The sequence below is a fragment of the Phoxinus phoxinus genome, assembly GCF_949152265.1.
Source record: "Phoxinus phoxinus genome assembly, chromosome: 23".
In the NCBI taxonomy this organism is placed as follows: domain Eukaryota; kingdom Metazoa; phylum Chordata; class Actinopteri; order Cypriniformes; family Leuciscidae; genus Phoxinus; species Phoxinus phoxinus.
Window position 1 is genome coordinate 19,148,972 of NC_136898.1, and position 15,008 is coordinate 19,163,979.

At 38.8% G+C, this 15,008-nt stretch overlaps 1 long non-coding RNA gene across 1 annotated transcript; it reads left to right on the top strand.

The window, feature by feature from the left end:
- The first annotated feature begins 3,850 nt into the window (after positions 1 to 3,850).
- On the top strand, positions 3,851 to 6,494 carry LOC306992147. The gene is made up of 6 exons (XR_013796223.1): positions 3,851 to 3,991; positions 4,357 to 4,397; positions 4,836 to 4,954; positions 5,942 to 6,041; positions 6,124 to 6,219; positions 6,358 to 6,494. It is a non-coding gene; the product is annotated as an uncharacterized lncRNA (long non-coding RNA).
- The last annotated feature ends 8,514 nt before the right edge of the window (positions 6,495 to 15,008 follow it).

A 15,008-nucleotide genomic window follows, 5' to 3' on the forward strand; every position in this document is an offset into this window, starting at 1 on the left:
GACTGTGTGTTGATTTAAGAGAGGTCAATAAAGCAGTCATTCGTGAAAGGCATCCAGTTCCTACAGTTGATAGCATTCTACAAGCGATGCAAGGTGCAAAAGTATTTGCCAAATTGGATGCCAGGAAAGGATTTTGGCAGGTTGATTTAGCAGAGCAGTCAAGAAATCTAACAACCTTTATCACGCATAGAGTGTGCTACCGTTTCAGGAAAGTTCCTTTTGGCCTTTCTAGTGCACCAGAGGCTTATCAAAAAGCCATGGACTCCATACTTTGTGGACTACCAGGGGTAGTTTGGTACATGGATGATGTAGTAGTGTACATCACTACCATTGACCACAACATCCTTTTAAATAGACTCGAACATTATGTTGGCATTAGTGGAATTGCACTAGCATGGTTTAAATCATACTTATCTGACCGTTATCAGTTTGTAGCAGTAAATGAAGAGATGTCTTATCAATCACAAGTTCAGTATGGCGTACCACAAGGCTCAGTACTAGGACCGCTGCTGTTCACTCTGTATATGCTACCATTAGGAGATATCATTAGGAAACATGGAATTAGCTTTCACTGTTATGCCGACGATACTCAGCTGTATATTTCTTCAAAACCTAACGAAACCTACCAATTCACAAAATTAACGGAATGCATAGCTGATATAAAAAATTGGATGACTAGTAATTTCCTACTACTAAATTCAGAAAAAACAGAGATTCTAATTATTGGACAAAAAACTTCCACACGTAATAACCTAGAGTACTGTCTAACACTTGATGGCTGCTCTGTTAAGTCTTCGTCGTCGGTTAGGAACCTGGGTGTGCTCTTTGATACCAATCTTTCATTTGAAAGTCATGTGTCTAGTATCTGTAAAACCGCTTTCTTCCATCTTAAAAATATATCTAAATTACGTCATATGCTCTCAATGAATAATGCAGAACAATTAGTTCATGCGTTTATGACCTCAAGGCTAGATTATTGTAATGCTCTACTGGGTGGTTGCCCTGCACGCTTAATAAACAAACTACAGCTAGTTCAAAACGCAGCAGCTCGAGTTCTTACTAGAACCAGGAAGTATGACCATATTAGCCCTGTTCTGTCAACACTGCATTGGCTGCCTATTAAACATCGGATAAATTTTAAAATATTGCTGATCACTTACAAAGCACTAAATGGTTTAGCTCCGCAGTACTTGAGCGAGCTCTTAACTTATTATAGTCCTTCACGTGTACTGCGATCTCAAAATTCCGGTCAGTTAATAATACCTAGAATATCAAAATCGACTGCTGGCGGTAGATCCTTTTCCTACTTAGCACCAAAACTTTGGAACAGTCTTCCTACCATTGTCCGGGAAGCAGACACACTCTGTCAGTTCAAATGTAGACTAAAAACACATCTCTTCAGCCTAGCATACACATAACACATTATAGACTTATATAATTAGGCTGCATAGTTTAGAACAGCCGGGACCGGGAACACTTCCCGTAATCCTGATGTACTTGGTACATCATAAGAAGGACGGCGTCTACGCTAATATTAGTCTCTCTGTCTATCCCGAGGTTTACCGCTGTCCACTGGAACCAGGCCGTATCCAGATCTGATGAAGGACCAGCGCCAGGACACGACGACGACGCCGCTGACCTGAAGTGTCAACCAGTCTCTCCTCCTCTCCACTCTGACTTCAAACAACCGGAACTGGACAAATACTCTGATTCATTCTGAACTTCATACACTGTTCACTCATTGGCCAGAGGAGAACTGGCCCCCGACTGAGCCTGGGTTCTCCCAAGGTTTTTTTCTCCCTTCTGTCACCTGATGGAGTTTTGGTTCCTTGCCGCTGTTGCCTTACCTTCTGGCTTGCTTAGTTGGGGACATTTAATATTCAACAATATTATAGATCTGCCTTAAAGGTGGATGATGATGAAATTATTTTTTGTATTATTTTCATGTTATCACTGTGAAGCTGCTTTGATACAATCTGTATTGTAAAAAGCGCTATATAAATAAAGATGACTTGACTTGACTTGACTAGTGTATGCTGACACTGACAGTAAGCTGGAGGAAAGATTGAGAGCAGTGTTTGAAAGATTCAAAGAAAGAGGACTTAAACTGAACAAAGATAAGTGCTCCTTAGGACTAAAACAGGTAGAGGTTCTGGGTCATTTAGTAACTTCTGAAGGAATTAAACCTGATCCCAGGAAAGTGGAAGCTGTGAGTGAAGCACCTAGGCCACAAAATGTAAGTCAGTTGAGATCTTTTCTGGGTACATGTGGATATCTAATGAAATTTGTTCCTAACTTTGCCAACATCTCAGAACCACTCAGACGATTAACAAGGAAGAATATTCAGTGGGAGTGGACAACTCAGACTGAACAATCATTCAACAGCATGAAAGTAGCTCTAACAAGCGAACCTTGTCTGGCCTATTTTCAACTTAATGCACCAACATATGTGATGAGCGATGCTAGCCCTGTTGGCCTCGGGGCTATACTGCTTCAAAGACAAGACGATGGAGACAACAAACCAGTTGCTTATGCAAGTCGTTCCCTAACTGCCACAGAGAGACGATATTCCCAAATTGAGCGTGAAGCTCTTGGCTGTGTTTGGGCTGTTGAACGTTTCAGAACATATCTGTGGGGAGGAAAATTTACATTACAGACTGATCATAAACCGCTTATTCACATGTTTAATCCTGAAAAAGCAACACTGCTTCCACCACGTATTCAGCGTTTAGGATGGAGGTTACAGCCATATGATTATAAAATAGAGCACATTGTCGGTAAGACAAATGTTGCTGATTCTCTATCCAGGCTTCCCTTGCCCATGACTGAAACTACTGAATATGTGGAGGATTATGTGAAGAAATTATTGTTGGTGCAGACTCATGACTTACAGGCGCTGACAATTGAGGTGATTAAAGAGGCAACAGAACGTGATCCAATTATTCAGCAGCTCATTCAAGCAGTTCACACAAACCAGTGGCCAAATCCAGTTCCAGAAGTGTTAATTCCGTATCAGCGTTGTGCGACTGAATTGTCACTATATGAGGGACTTGTACTTCGTGGGGGTAGAATTGTGCTGCCCTCTTCTTTAGTAAAAAAGGCATTGGGACTCGCTCATGAGACACACCAGGGTGTAGTGAGAACGAAGCAGTACCTGAGGTGTAAGTTTTACTGGCCCAACATGGACTTGGACATTGAGAGAATAGTCAGAGATTGTGCATCATGTATAATGAACCAACCACTTCAGGAAGACCAGCCGCTGCAACCACTTGAGCTGCCCCCAAGGCCGTGGACAAAACTGGGAATTGACTTAGTACACAGTAAAATCGGCAGTGTAAAAATTGCAGTGTTAAAAGTTATTAATTCCCAAAGAGTTAAATTAACAATCAACAATGTTAAAAAACACTCCTCTTCAGTGTAGTTACAAGTGTAATTTTATTTTTACACTGAAAGTGCAAAAAAAAAAAGCGCCGAATTGAATTGACTCCGCCCCTCGATGACTGCTGTCTCGAAAGACGACGACGCCATTTTATCTTCATGCGAGCGAGACGGTAGGTTGAATTGCTTTTTTCTTTCTAAAATAAAAAAGTAAATACACTTGTTAACATTTTTGGTAAAATATGGTGGTGAACACATTTAGAAATGATAAACTGCGCGTTTTTGTCAGGATTAAGGAAGCTCGTCAAGTTCATGAGATGCAGAGATGTAACGTTACAGAATGATGTGAAGGTTTCTCATGACGATTTGATTTCCTGGATGAAGGTGATTTAACGTTTAAAATACGTTTGTATTATAAATTATATTTGTATTACAAATATATTTTTAGCTCATTTCATTTTGGTTTGTTGACAGAAAGCCTTCCCGCCCTCAGTCGCGCCGAGGCCTCAACCGGTCTTACGACAAGCCTGGCAGTAAAGTTGATGAGGAGGTCTGAAACAGCAGCAGCATTTGGGCCTCTTTTTTCTGCGCAGATGAGAGAATTCTTCAAATGGTAAGTTTATATTCGTTTTGTGTGTATAAAAGTGGCTGTGTTATACATGAACGCGTTAACGGTTCCGTTTTTGTGACGCATGCGCATTATTAACAGCTCGTTTAAGTATCTTGTAAATTAGCGCGCAGTGCAAACAACAAATGCACTTTTTGTAGACTGAGGTGAGGGAGCGTTTAAAAACGTTTTATTCGCCCTATGTTTAAGTGAGAATTACATATCTGTATGTTTGTTCTTATCATGTCGTCATATCTGCGCCGTCAAGACACAAACATACGGACTTCCCATCAAGTTTTTTTTTTTTTTTTTTCAAACATTGTGAAAGTGCATTAAAGCTAATCTGTAAATCCATCTGTCTTTCAATTCAGTTTACAGGTAACATTTGCGTATGCACTGGCAGAGCATACAGGTACTTTAGCTTGAAATCAGTCTTTATCAATTCATACTGCATGTTATTTTGGGATAAATTATGTCCTAACTATTTATCTGTCTGCATTTTATTATTATGAATCTGTATGTTCTGTTCACATTATAAATACCATTAATAAATTATGGGTAAAATAAATTCTAAATGCGTATTAAAATCAAGTTAAATTTAAGATGCCTTATTACTCATTTAACTTATATAAATGTATTCAATAATCAGATTAAATGCACATTTTGAATATAAATAATTTTACACCCATGCTTTATAGACATCTCTCAGCATAATCGAAATTAAGGGTAATCACAATAATCACAATTATTTTTACCTTATTTACAGCCCCAATTTAAATTGTATTGCATTACTGAATTTTGGAAATATTAGCATCAACTGACATATTTTTTTCAAATCCTTTTTCAATAGATTTGGCCCAGAACCCTCCAGTGTCAAGTGAAGGAAGCTCCTCTCATGAGATTGCTACAGAAACCAAGCAACAGAAATGAAGACGAAAGCAACAGAATGCTGAAGATGAATCCAGAATCGTGAGTGTCATTATATTTTATTCTATGTGCAGTACAAATTTTAATACATGACGAATTAACATGAAACATTTAAACCTAACTGGGCAACCACACAATGCCTTTGTTCAGACCTGAAATGTACATGTGTCTTGGGTGATTGATGTATCTTGATTGTCATAATTCATGATGACACATCAATCACTATGTCATTGTGTTAATTCAAGATATTAAACTGCAAAAAGTTAAAGGGTTAGTTGACACACAAGTGTAAAATTGTTGTAATTTCTCACCCTCATGTCATTCCAAACCCGAAAAGACTTTTGTTCATTTTCGAAACTCAAATAAATATATCAAGAATACTCCACGCAACTACCACTTTGACGCTTCAAAAAGTTCATAAAGAGATCATAAAACGAACCCATATGAATTGAGCCATTTAGTCCAAATTTTCTGAAGAGACTTGATCGCTTTGTGATGAATAGATTGAATTTAGACTTTTATTCACATATAAACATGAATCAACCAACATAAACAGAAGAAAAAGAAAATTTGGACTAAACTGCTTGGTTCATGGATTAGTTTTAAGATCTCTTTGTTAACTTTTTGAACCGTCAAAGTGGTAGTTGTGTAGCTGTCAATGGAGGGAATGAAAGCTGTCAGATTTCATCAAAAATAACTTCATTTGTGTTTCAAAGACTAAAGAAAGTCTTGCGGGTTTGGTACGACATGAGGGTCAGTAAATTACTGAATTAAAATTTTTGGGTGAACTATCCCTTTAATAAAAAAATGTGGCCTAGACCTCATCAGAACAATCGAATCTCAATGCGTCTTGGGTGCGTTTACACCTGTACTTCGAGTTGTTCGCTTGTGCAAGATGAATGTTAATGCCAGGTGTGAACGGTAATACTCTGTGACTACACAATCATCTGAACAGAATTGTTCCTGAGAGAGATGGTTGTCATTATGCTATGTAACTGTTTGATTGTTTTTGTTTTGATTTTTGGTTAGAAGACCTCCGCTAAGTTCCTGGAAAGGCTTCTCCCAAGACCTTCAAGGACCTGATTGACTGCAGAATCTGCTGTGCAAGATGATGAAAATGATGATTCAGGTTAGACTATAGTTCAGAATAAGATTATCTATACACGTTCATGCATGAATGCATTTTGCTGAAGTTTTCACGTGTTATTTAGAATGGGGCAGCGATCTTGCATCAATTCGTCTCCTGCAAGAGACCTGGAAAGATGTCCTCATATCAAGCTGAACAACACCTTGTCGTCTCCAAAAAGGTACATTTGGACATTTCTGTCACACTGCCTATTGTCTGCCTCAAAATATTGCCATTTGTGTTGATTGTATTGTGGAAAACGAATATAAAGACGGCCAATTGGAGAGCTGACTTTGAGTGTTATTTTTGTCTTTGGCAGGGACCAGCATACAAGACCACCTCGACTGCATTGAAGAGACCACACAGAATACCTGCTCGCGGCCGGTGATGCTGATATGGCAATAAACTCAAATACTACTTCCTGTTCGCTGAATGGGACAAAGAGGAACTGCATACATGGATGCTACACAACTGTTGACAAGTAGTTTTCTGCAATCTTGTTCAAATCTACCTGTCATATTTCTTCATGTCTAGGCAAATTAACATGATTTTATGTTTTTTCTTGACCTTTTTTTTCTTGCAACTCCTCATGAATGTGATAATTTGACCTTTACACATCTGGCATATGTTATAAAGGAGCCACTTTGCCTATTTGTTAAATAAACTTTGGATTTATACATCTGTCTGAAGACTCTTGATTTTATCTTGTACATTAACACTATATAATAGTGTAAATAGTTTTTGCACTGAACAGAATACTTATAAATAACACTTATAGTGTAATCCAATAGTGTAAATCCAATGGAATTAAATCAACACCAGGGGTGTTAAAAACCCCAAGTGTAAAACTTAAACAACAATTTAAGTGTAACACTTTACACTCGAAGTGTAATTTTTCTACACTGTAAGGTGCTATATTAACACTGTAAATTCAACACTACAAACGGTGTACTTTTTACTCTAGATAGATTGGGACCATATATGATCCGGAGTAGTGTTAAAATTAACACTTTAAGTGTTAATTTGACACTGCGTTTTTTACTGTGTAGGACCAATTCAAGGTGAATACATTCTGACTGTTATTGACTACTTCTCTTCCTTTCCTGAGGCAGTCGTAATAGCTGACATCTCCTCACAAACAGTTATAGCAGAGTTGATGAAAATGTTTGCTCGTTTTGGTTATCCGTCAGAAGTTGTAACTGACAATGGCAGACAGTTTGTCAGTCACGCGTTTGACACATTTCTCAAGAATGGAGGTATAAAGCACATACGCGCTTCACCTTACTATCCTAAGAGTAACGGGAAGATTGAACGATTCCATCGATATCTCAAAAAGGCGTTTCGAGCATGCAAGTGTGAAAGCAAAGTGTGGAAAACAGAGCTTCCAAAAATTCTGATGTCTTATCGTGCCACTCCTCATCGTGCTTCAGGAGAAACACCGGCATTTCTTATGTTTTCTAGAGATATTCAAACAAAGTTACCAAGCCTGGACTTGTTACAAGAACAGATCACAGAGGAAGTAAAAACACATCATCGGATGTACAAAGAGAAAATATAAGACTATGCAGATAAAACAAACAGAGCAAAGGATCATTCATTCAAAGTGGGAGATGTAGTCTATGTCGCAAATATGGAGCAAGGAAAGTTGGACTCAAAGTTTAAAAGTGCTAGGTATGTCCTTCTGAGCAAAACGTCAGACAGCTCATTTGAACTTGTGAATACAGAAGATGGATCTTTGATCAAAAGAAATGTTAAACACATGAGACATGCGTCATTGTCCGTGGATCCACCTGTTCCTGAGCTGGAGGAGGAGAGGGTTACCTCACATCTGAAAAGTGAACAAGTGAAAAGTGAGCAAGGGCAGAAAGAAATGTCAATACAGGAAGAAAAGTTGCCAGAGACTGTTCCTGTGGAGAAGCCGTTAACGACTAGAAGTGGTCGTGTTGTGAAGAAGCCAGCTAAGTTCAAGGATATGGTCGCTTGAAGTTGTTATTTAGTTATATAGTACCTTCTGTGTTTACTTTGAAGGAAAGAAAAGAAAGAAAAGTTTTTGTTTACTTAATTTAGTAGATGGGTTGTTTTAAGTTATAAACTTAAAAATTAAAAAGGGAAGTGATGTAGTATAGTGGGTGTGTTATAGTGGGTGTGTTATTGCGGGAAGTTCTGGGAGCGGGAAGTTACGAGAGCGGGAAGTTAAGAGAACAGAAATGAGAGGATTTGACATGCGTTCAATAAAGCTAAGATAAACAAAACCAAAGGCGTTGTTCTTGGACCACATCACAACAATACCTAATCTATGTTCATTACTAGAATATGTAATATGAAAAAAAAGGCAATAAAAAAAGAGCGCCAGTCGTCCCACTAGAAGGACGGGACAGTTAATTAAATCTGTTTTTCTCAAAACAGCCGACTTCAGATGACCATAACTTTTGTTACAGACAAACGATAAAAGAAATAAAAACAGATTTGGAAAGGGCTTGAAAACAGCTTTAATATGGCATCAAAACCTGTAATATGTCGAATTTGACCATGTGGTGGGTTTTTCCAGATCACATCACATATTATAAAAGACGATATGTTACAGACGAAATATGAAAGACAACATTTCGTTTTGGATAGATTCTAAAGTTTTTACTGCCACATCAAAACCTAATTTACAAGGTGCAAACAAAATCTTAAAAGGTCAATATAAACCTTCTCTTTAAATTATTTTTGTGTTTTATTAGTGACACATTTGGGGAGAGGATAGCCTACATCCAAACCTTTCTGAAAATACGAATGAGAATTAACTGCACAATTACTAGAAATGTTTACCTTGGATATTATACAATTTGCAAGCATACAGTTTGTGGAAAATACACTTTTTTTCTAAGATGTTTCCAACTCTGAACCAATTCTGTAGTAATATATATATATATATAAATATATATATATATATATGTGTGTGTGTGTTGTCTTTGCATTCTTTTTTGTGGCTCAGTGACACCTGAATGAAAGGCTCATTAGTATGCAGCATTAGCAGGTCTTTGTCTTCTATTGTTTAATGTGAACGATTAGCCCGGATGATTTTCAGATCATTTTGAAGTAAAAACTCTAGGCGACAACATCCATTAGTCAAAAGTATTTTGGGAATATGTGGTCGTTTGTGGTCTTATAAGTTGGTCGTTTGTGATCTTATATCAGAAAATTTAAGTTTGAGTTTTTTGAATAACCACGCATAAATAATATTCTCTCAAAAATGCAAACATGTACATACATGTTGCTCACATATTATGATAGCCATGTTTGTGCTAAATAGAGTGTAATTACACCTTTGCCATTAATATGTTTATAAGCAACTGAAAAAAAATACAAATATCAGGGCATGTCAAAACATCTCAAGGACCCCAAAAACACCTTAGACCCCAGAGGGTTAAAGCAGGGTTAAAGTTGGGAACCAACCTTTTTTGTGCCAGGGACCAGCATATTCATAAAAAAAAATCCAGGGACCAGTTGTCACTTTTAATACCTCAATTTTAAGATGCATCATTTTGATAGCACTGTGTAAAGCAGTAACAGACTATCATTTATTTGCATGTAATGAACTAGGTGGCACCTAAGGCTAATTGTATGAATATAGCAATCTTTTTAAACTTTAAGACCAGTTCACAAAATGTTTCCCTTTTCTCCCATACAATTAGGCCTATTTCAAAAGCAACTCCCACACCACTCACTCACTAACACCGTGTCCTAACCAGACGCGATGCGATAAGATCCAGCGACAAATAATTTGTCTGTCCGAACCATAATTTATTTTTTGTTTTGAAAGATTGTTTATATTTCTTGTATGTATGGACTTGTTCTGTTTGTTAATGGTGCAAAAAAAAAAATGTGTCTGTCCACTCTCACAAATATTACACCACACAGTATTCAAATACATGCTACTGAGTTACTAAAACAATCTGTCAAATAACTTGTTTGTTCACAGTTTGAACTTTCTTGTTTCCATTTGTTTCATTTCAAGATCTGAGGTAAATTATCCATTGTTGCTTTTACAGCTACAAATTATATTCAAAGTCACATTACACATGCTTTTGACATTAAGTCACATTACGTGCTTTTAACATTAAATAAAGCACATAAAAAGTGCCTGAGATTATCATTCCCACACTTTGTGTTTGTTGTTCCAGCGCGACGTCACAGAAAAATAGAAACAGTTTCTAGAATAGAATCGTCGCGTGTCGCCGGCGCGGGTGGTTAGGACAAAAACTCTGATCAACATGGAAAAGACGCATTTTATCGCGTTTTGCGTTGCGTGTAGTTAGGACACGTATTGTTTTGACGGCATCATTGCAGAGTATTTCACCACAAACAACACAATGGATTTGTCGCCACAGAATCGCCTGTTGACGTAAATCCATATCTCATATATATGGATAGAGATAGAGATAATATATGAGGCACCGTATTACGATTGAAGCTTGACCTGCTTTTCCTTTTCGAGTTGGTCATCGCCCTTTCTTTTACACGAACAGTCCGTAATGAAATGGGCCATGGAAATTTGCTGGGACCCGATCATCTCTCTAGTCTCCACATAGTTCTCTGCCACTTCACGTGCTCCGCGCTTTTAAATCCGGTCAGATACCATATTTCCAGAACCAATGAGACGCTAAGCAATCGCAAGTCGCTCAAAGAGACGCTAAGCAATCGCAAGTCGCTCAAAGAAACACATTTTGATTTATTTATTGTTTATGTTTTGGACATGTCATAGCACTTAAAAAATAGAACATTGCGGTCAGAGACCTAGAAGTTACTCATAGTGCCCAGAACACATCGTCTCCACAAAGGTGACCGGGCCTTTGCGGTAATAGGGCCGAGACAGTGGAATGAGCTGCCACTATCTATTAGAACTGCCAAATCACTTTCCATTTTTAAAAACTTGCTGAAATGTCATTTGATGTCATTAGCCTTTAATTAGATAGATGAGATGTTGTTGTATGCCGTGTATATATTGTTTGTGTGTGTTTTCGAAGCTCAGCCTAAGCTATTTTTGTACTAAACTCTGTATGTAAAGCACTTTGGTTCAACTTGGTTGATGTTTAAACAGTGCTATATAAATAAACAAACAGAAACAGAACTTTAAAAATAATTTAAAAATGACAATTACTATATATATAAAAAAAAAAAAAAAAAAATCTGGTGATATTTCAAGGCCCGGTAGTGCCGGTACAAACGTGTTCACGGACCGGCACCGGTCCGGGGACCGGGGGTTGGGAATCGCTGCCTTAAAGGATAAGAATTTCTCAGACACCTTATCCAGGGGTTTGAAGGGTGCCAGGGATAACCCTTCGAGGACCACTGCCAGGTCCCACGTGGGGACGGCTGGATGGCAGGCTTCATCCTCCTGGCTCCACGAAGGAAACGAATTATGAGTGGGTGTGTCCCCAGAGTGCCCACCCTTAAAGGCGAGTGGAAGGCAGATATAGCCGCCACATAGACCCTAAGCGTGGACGGGGAGAGCCCGTCAGAGAAACGATTCTGGAGGAACTCCAGCACTGAAGCCACTAGGCAGGGTCCAACTGACGTTCTCTGCACCATGAAATGATTTTCCATTGAAATGCATAAAGTTTCCTTGTGGAGGGGTCTCTAGAGTTTAGAATGGTCTCAACAACCTCGGATGAAAGACCAGAGTTTGTGAATTGGTGGACTGAGGAGGGAGGACCATCCTGATTCGGATTTACCGCGGAAGGCCTGCCAGGAGAGCCCAGATGTTTGGAAGTCATATTCGGGCCAGTTAGTACGGGGCTACTAGGAGTAAGCTGATCCCGTACTGCCGAACCCTTTTGCACTTTAGAACCCCCGGGGGCAGAACAATCGGGGAAAACATACACAGACATGGCCTCAACCATGTCTGTATCATGATATCCAGACATGCGAATCCCATGCATACAAGCGGCGGGCTGCCTCGACAGACGCAGAACCTGATCTAATTGATTAAACAAGCTCAAACCGGAGCAGAGCTTTTTCATAGCTAATTGAAAATAGTTTGCACAGACAGTGCTCTCGAGCACTGCCCATGCATGCTCCACTCCCAGACAAACAACACAGAACGAGTGCGTGTCAGCCTCACTGGGCAAGGGGACGCACACCGCCTGAGTTGTTTCTCTATATTCGCCATATATATAATGAGATAGACAGACAACACCAAATAAGACAATACAGTCACACAAAACGCTTGCTAAAGACAGAAAGCTGACGCGGCTGTTCCGTTGTTCTTTTATAGCTTCCGGATCACCGTCACATGCAACGTCACGAGTGACGAAAGACACAGCACCAATCAAGATTGGAGTAGTTCCACTACAGACTTCAGACGCGTCCCCAAAGTGTCGAGTATCACGCAGCGGGAGTTCCCTTACGAAAGGGAACTACCAGTAAACCCATAAGTTCACTTGCAGTACAGATGAGAAATGTAATTATGAACTAGTTGTGCACTTAAAGTTTACTACTGTTACACTTATAGTACACTTAAACATACTTTTATATACTAAAAGTGGGCCAATTTAGTCCCAAGCGGTATTAAAATAGTACACTTACAAGTTTATTACTAGTACATATTGACATTAGTATACTTACTGCATAATGTATACGTAAAAATATACTTGAACATTACTTAAGTATACTTCAAGTACTTGAGGTATAGCCTACTTCTTTTTCGTAAGGGTTAGTATACATTTGCATCAGTAAAATATGATCCTTAAGCTTTAATAATCTTTTATATAGGCTACTTTCTTTGAGCACATATTGAGAAATGTTTACTGTACCTTCACACTACCAGAGAATGTCTAATAAGGGGAGAACTGCCACTCTCGCTACACTTCCGGCTTCTGAACTGGTTGCAGTTCCACTCTGGTTCCATACGAGGACGCTCACAGGACGAGTGCAGAATGAATGGAGGTCTATGGAGCTATACCCCTCAAAATCCACTTTTCTCAGGATATAATTTTTTGTCTAGTAATTTGAATGTTGTATTCGAAAGGAGATGCAAAGAAATTACACATGGCTGAGTGTTAGATTTTTTTAGAGACGCTTATTTGCTTTAAAAAGTCTTTTAAAATGTAAATGACGTCATACACATCGTACAACCAGAGAAACTGCTTTACGGCAATCCTTCAGTCACTTTGGTGCTTTCGCGCTCTGCACTTTCTTTTTCTCTCAAGGCATTTCTTGAAGACATTCTGGTCCCCCTTCGGATGCCACGATGCCATTGATGGCATCCGCTTGAGCGGTATCTTGGTCGTAATCAGTCCTTCACTGACCAATCAGCGTTCATTAGCAGAATGCTCAACCTTTAAGAAATCGAAAGGACATAAGTAGCCTACTCATCCATTAAACTTTCGACCTATGTACTTATTGGTTATCGTTCTAATTATGTGGTTTTTATGTGTTTGTGGGTATTGTCACAAAAGGAAAAAAGTAGAAGGAAAAATAAGGAATAATTATTGGGGGAAAATATTATGTCTTTACAGGAACGGTCCATTTGTGTGATTGTGTTAAATGTGTTTGAATTGAAAGACATACAAAAGTACATAAAATATATAGCCTATATGCTAAAATATTTGTTGTTGGACATTAGATGTTCCTTATTTAGAATTTTAAACCTACAATTAAGAATATTTGTATGATAGAAATAGCTGTAAAGGGACTATTGTAATGGGGTAAATCAATGTAGTCTAATATAGCCAATTACTATGTAGACTAAAATGTAGTCTGTGCTTTTGTAATTATTTATTTTAAAGGGGTGGTAAAATGCCATTTTCACAAGATGTAAAATAAATCTCTGATGTCCCCAGAGTGTGTGTGTGAAGTTTTAGCACAAAATACCCCACAGATATTTTTATAGCATGTTAAAGTAACACCAAGTATCTTTTCCTCTGCGGTCGCCCTACTGGTTGCAAGCGGAATTGTCCATTAGCGCTGTCGTAAATAATTTAGCCTACCGCAGCCTACTGTCGCACACGCACACGCACGCGCACGCTCGCTGTTGATCTCCAAGGTTGAAAACCTACTTAGTGTTACTTTAAAGTTGTCACTTTTTGAGGGTTTGCAAAAACGCACCGTTTTGTGCCTGGCCCTTTAAATGCAAATGAGCTGCTGCAGAGGGCGGGGTTTCAAGAGCTCATGTGTGTTAGCAGCTGTGATTACCTCACGCAGACACACTAAAATGACAGAAACTGTTCTGCCTTTAATGTTAAAACCAAGGGGGTAATCCAGGGCCGGAGTGGGACTCATTTTCAGCCCTGGAGTTTCATGCCTTAGACCGGCCCACTTTAGTTCCCGGCTGACTATAATAAAATAATGTAGTTAAACCCTCAGTATATAAGTCTGCAATAGCACTGTTCTGTACAGCCTTGTAATTCATTGTATTTTTCAAAAATGTAATTTTCTATTCAGTGCAATAGCCGTACACAGGGTTTTATAAATACAAAGGTACCAAAAGTGATCTGGCTAGGGGGTTCAGGGGCATATTATTTTTCCACTGGCATTGTCAAAGAACATAGGCTATGTATATCTGTGTTAAATAGGAATCCATTGTAATAAAGTTATTCTCATTCTGGGCACAGTATGCAATAGGCTCTTCCTCTACCTGCTCTCCTCTCTCATCTCCATCTCCTTCTCTCGTTCTTCTTCTCTGTCTCTTTATCTTTAGGCTACCTGTAAATCTCCCCTTCCCGAAGCTGAGCTTTGATTGACACAGTCTTTGCAAACTGATTATTTATGTCAGTTGTTTAAAACTTCTATCGTAAAACAGCTGTTTAGTTTAGCCACTTGCATCCAGGGCCGGAGTGGGACTCATTTTCAGCCCTGGAGTTTCATGCCTTAGACCGGCCCACTTTAGTTCCCGACTGACTATATTAAAATAATGTAATTAAACCCTCAGTATATAAGTCTGCAATAGTGCACTGTTCTGTACAGCCTTGTAATTCATTGTAT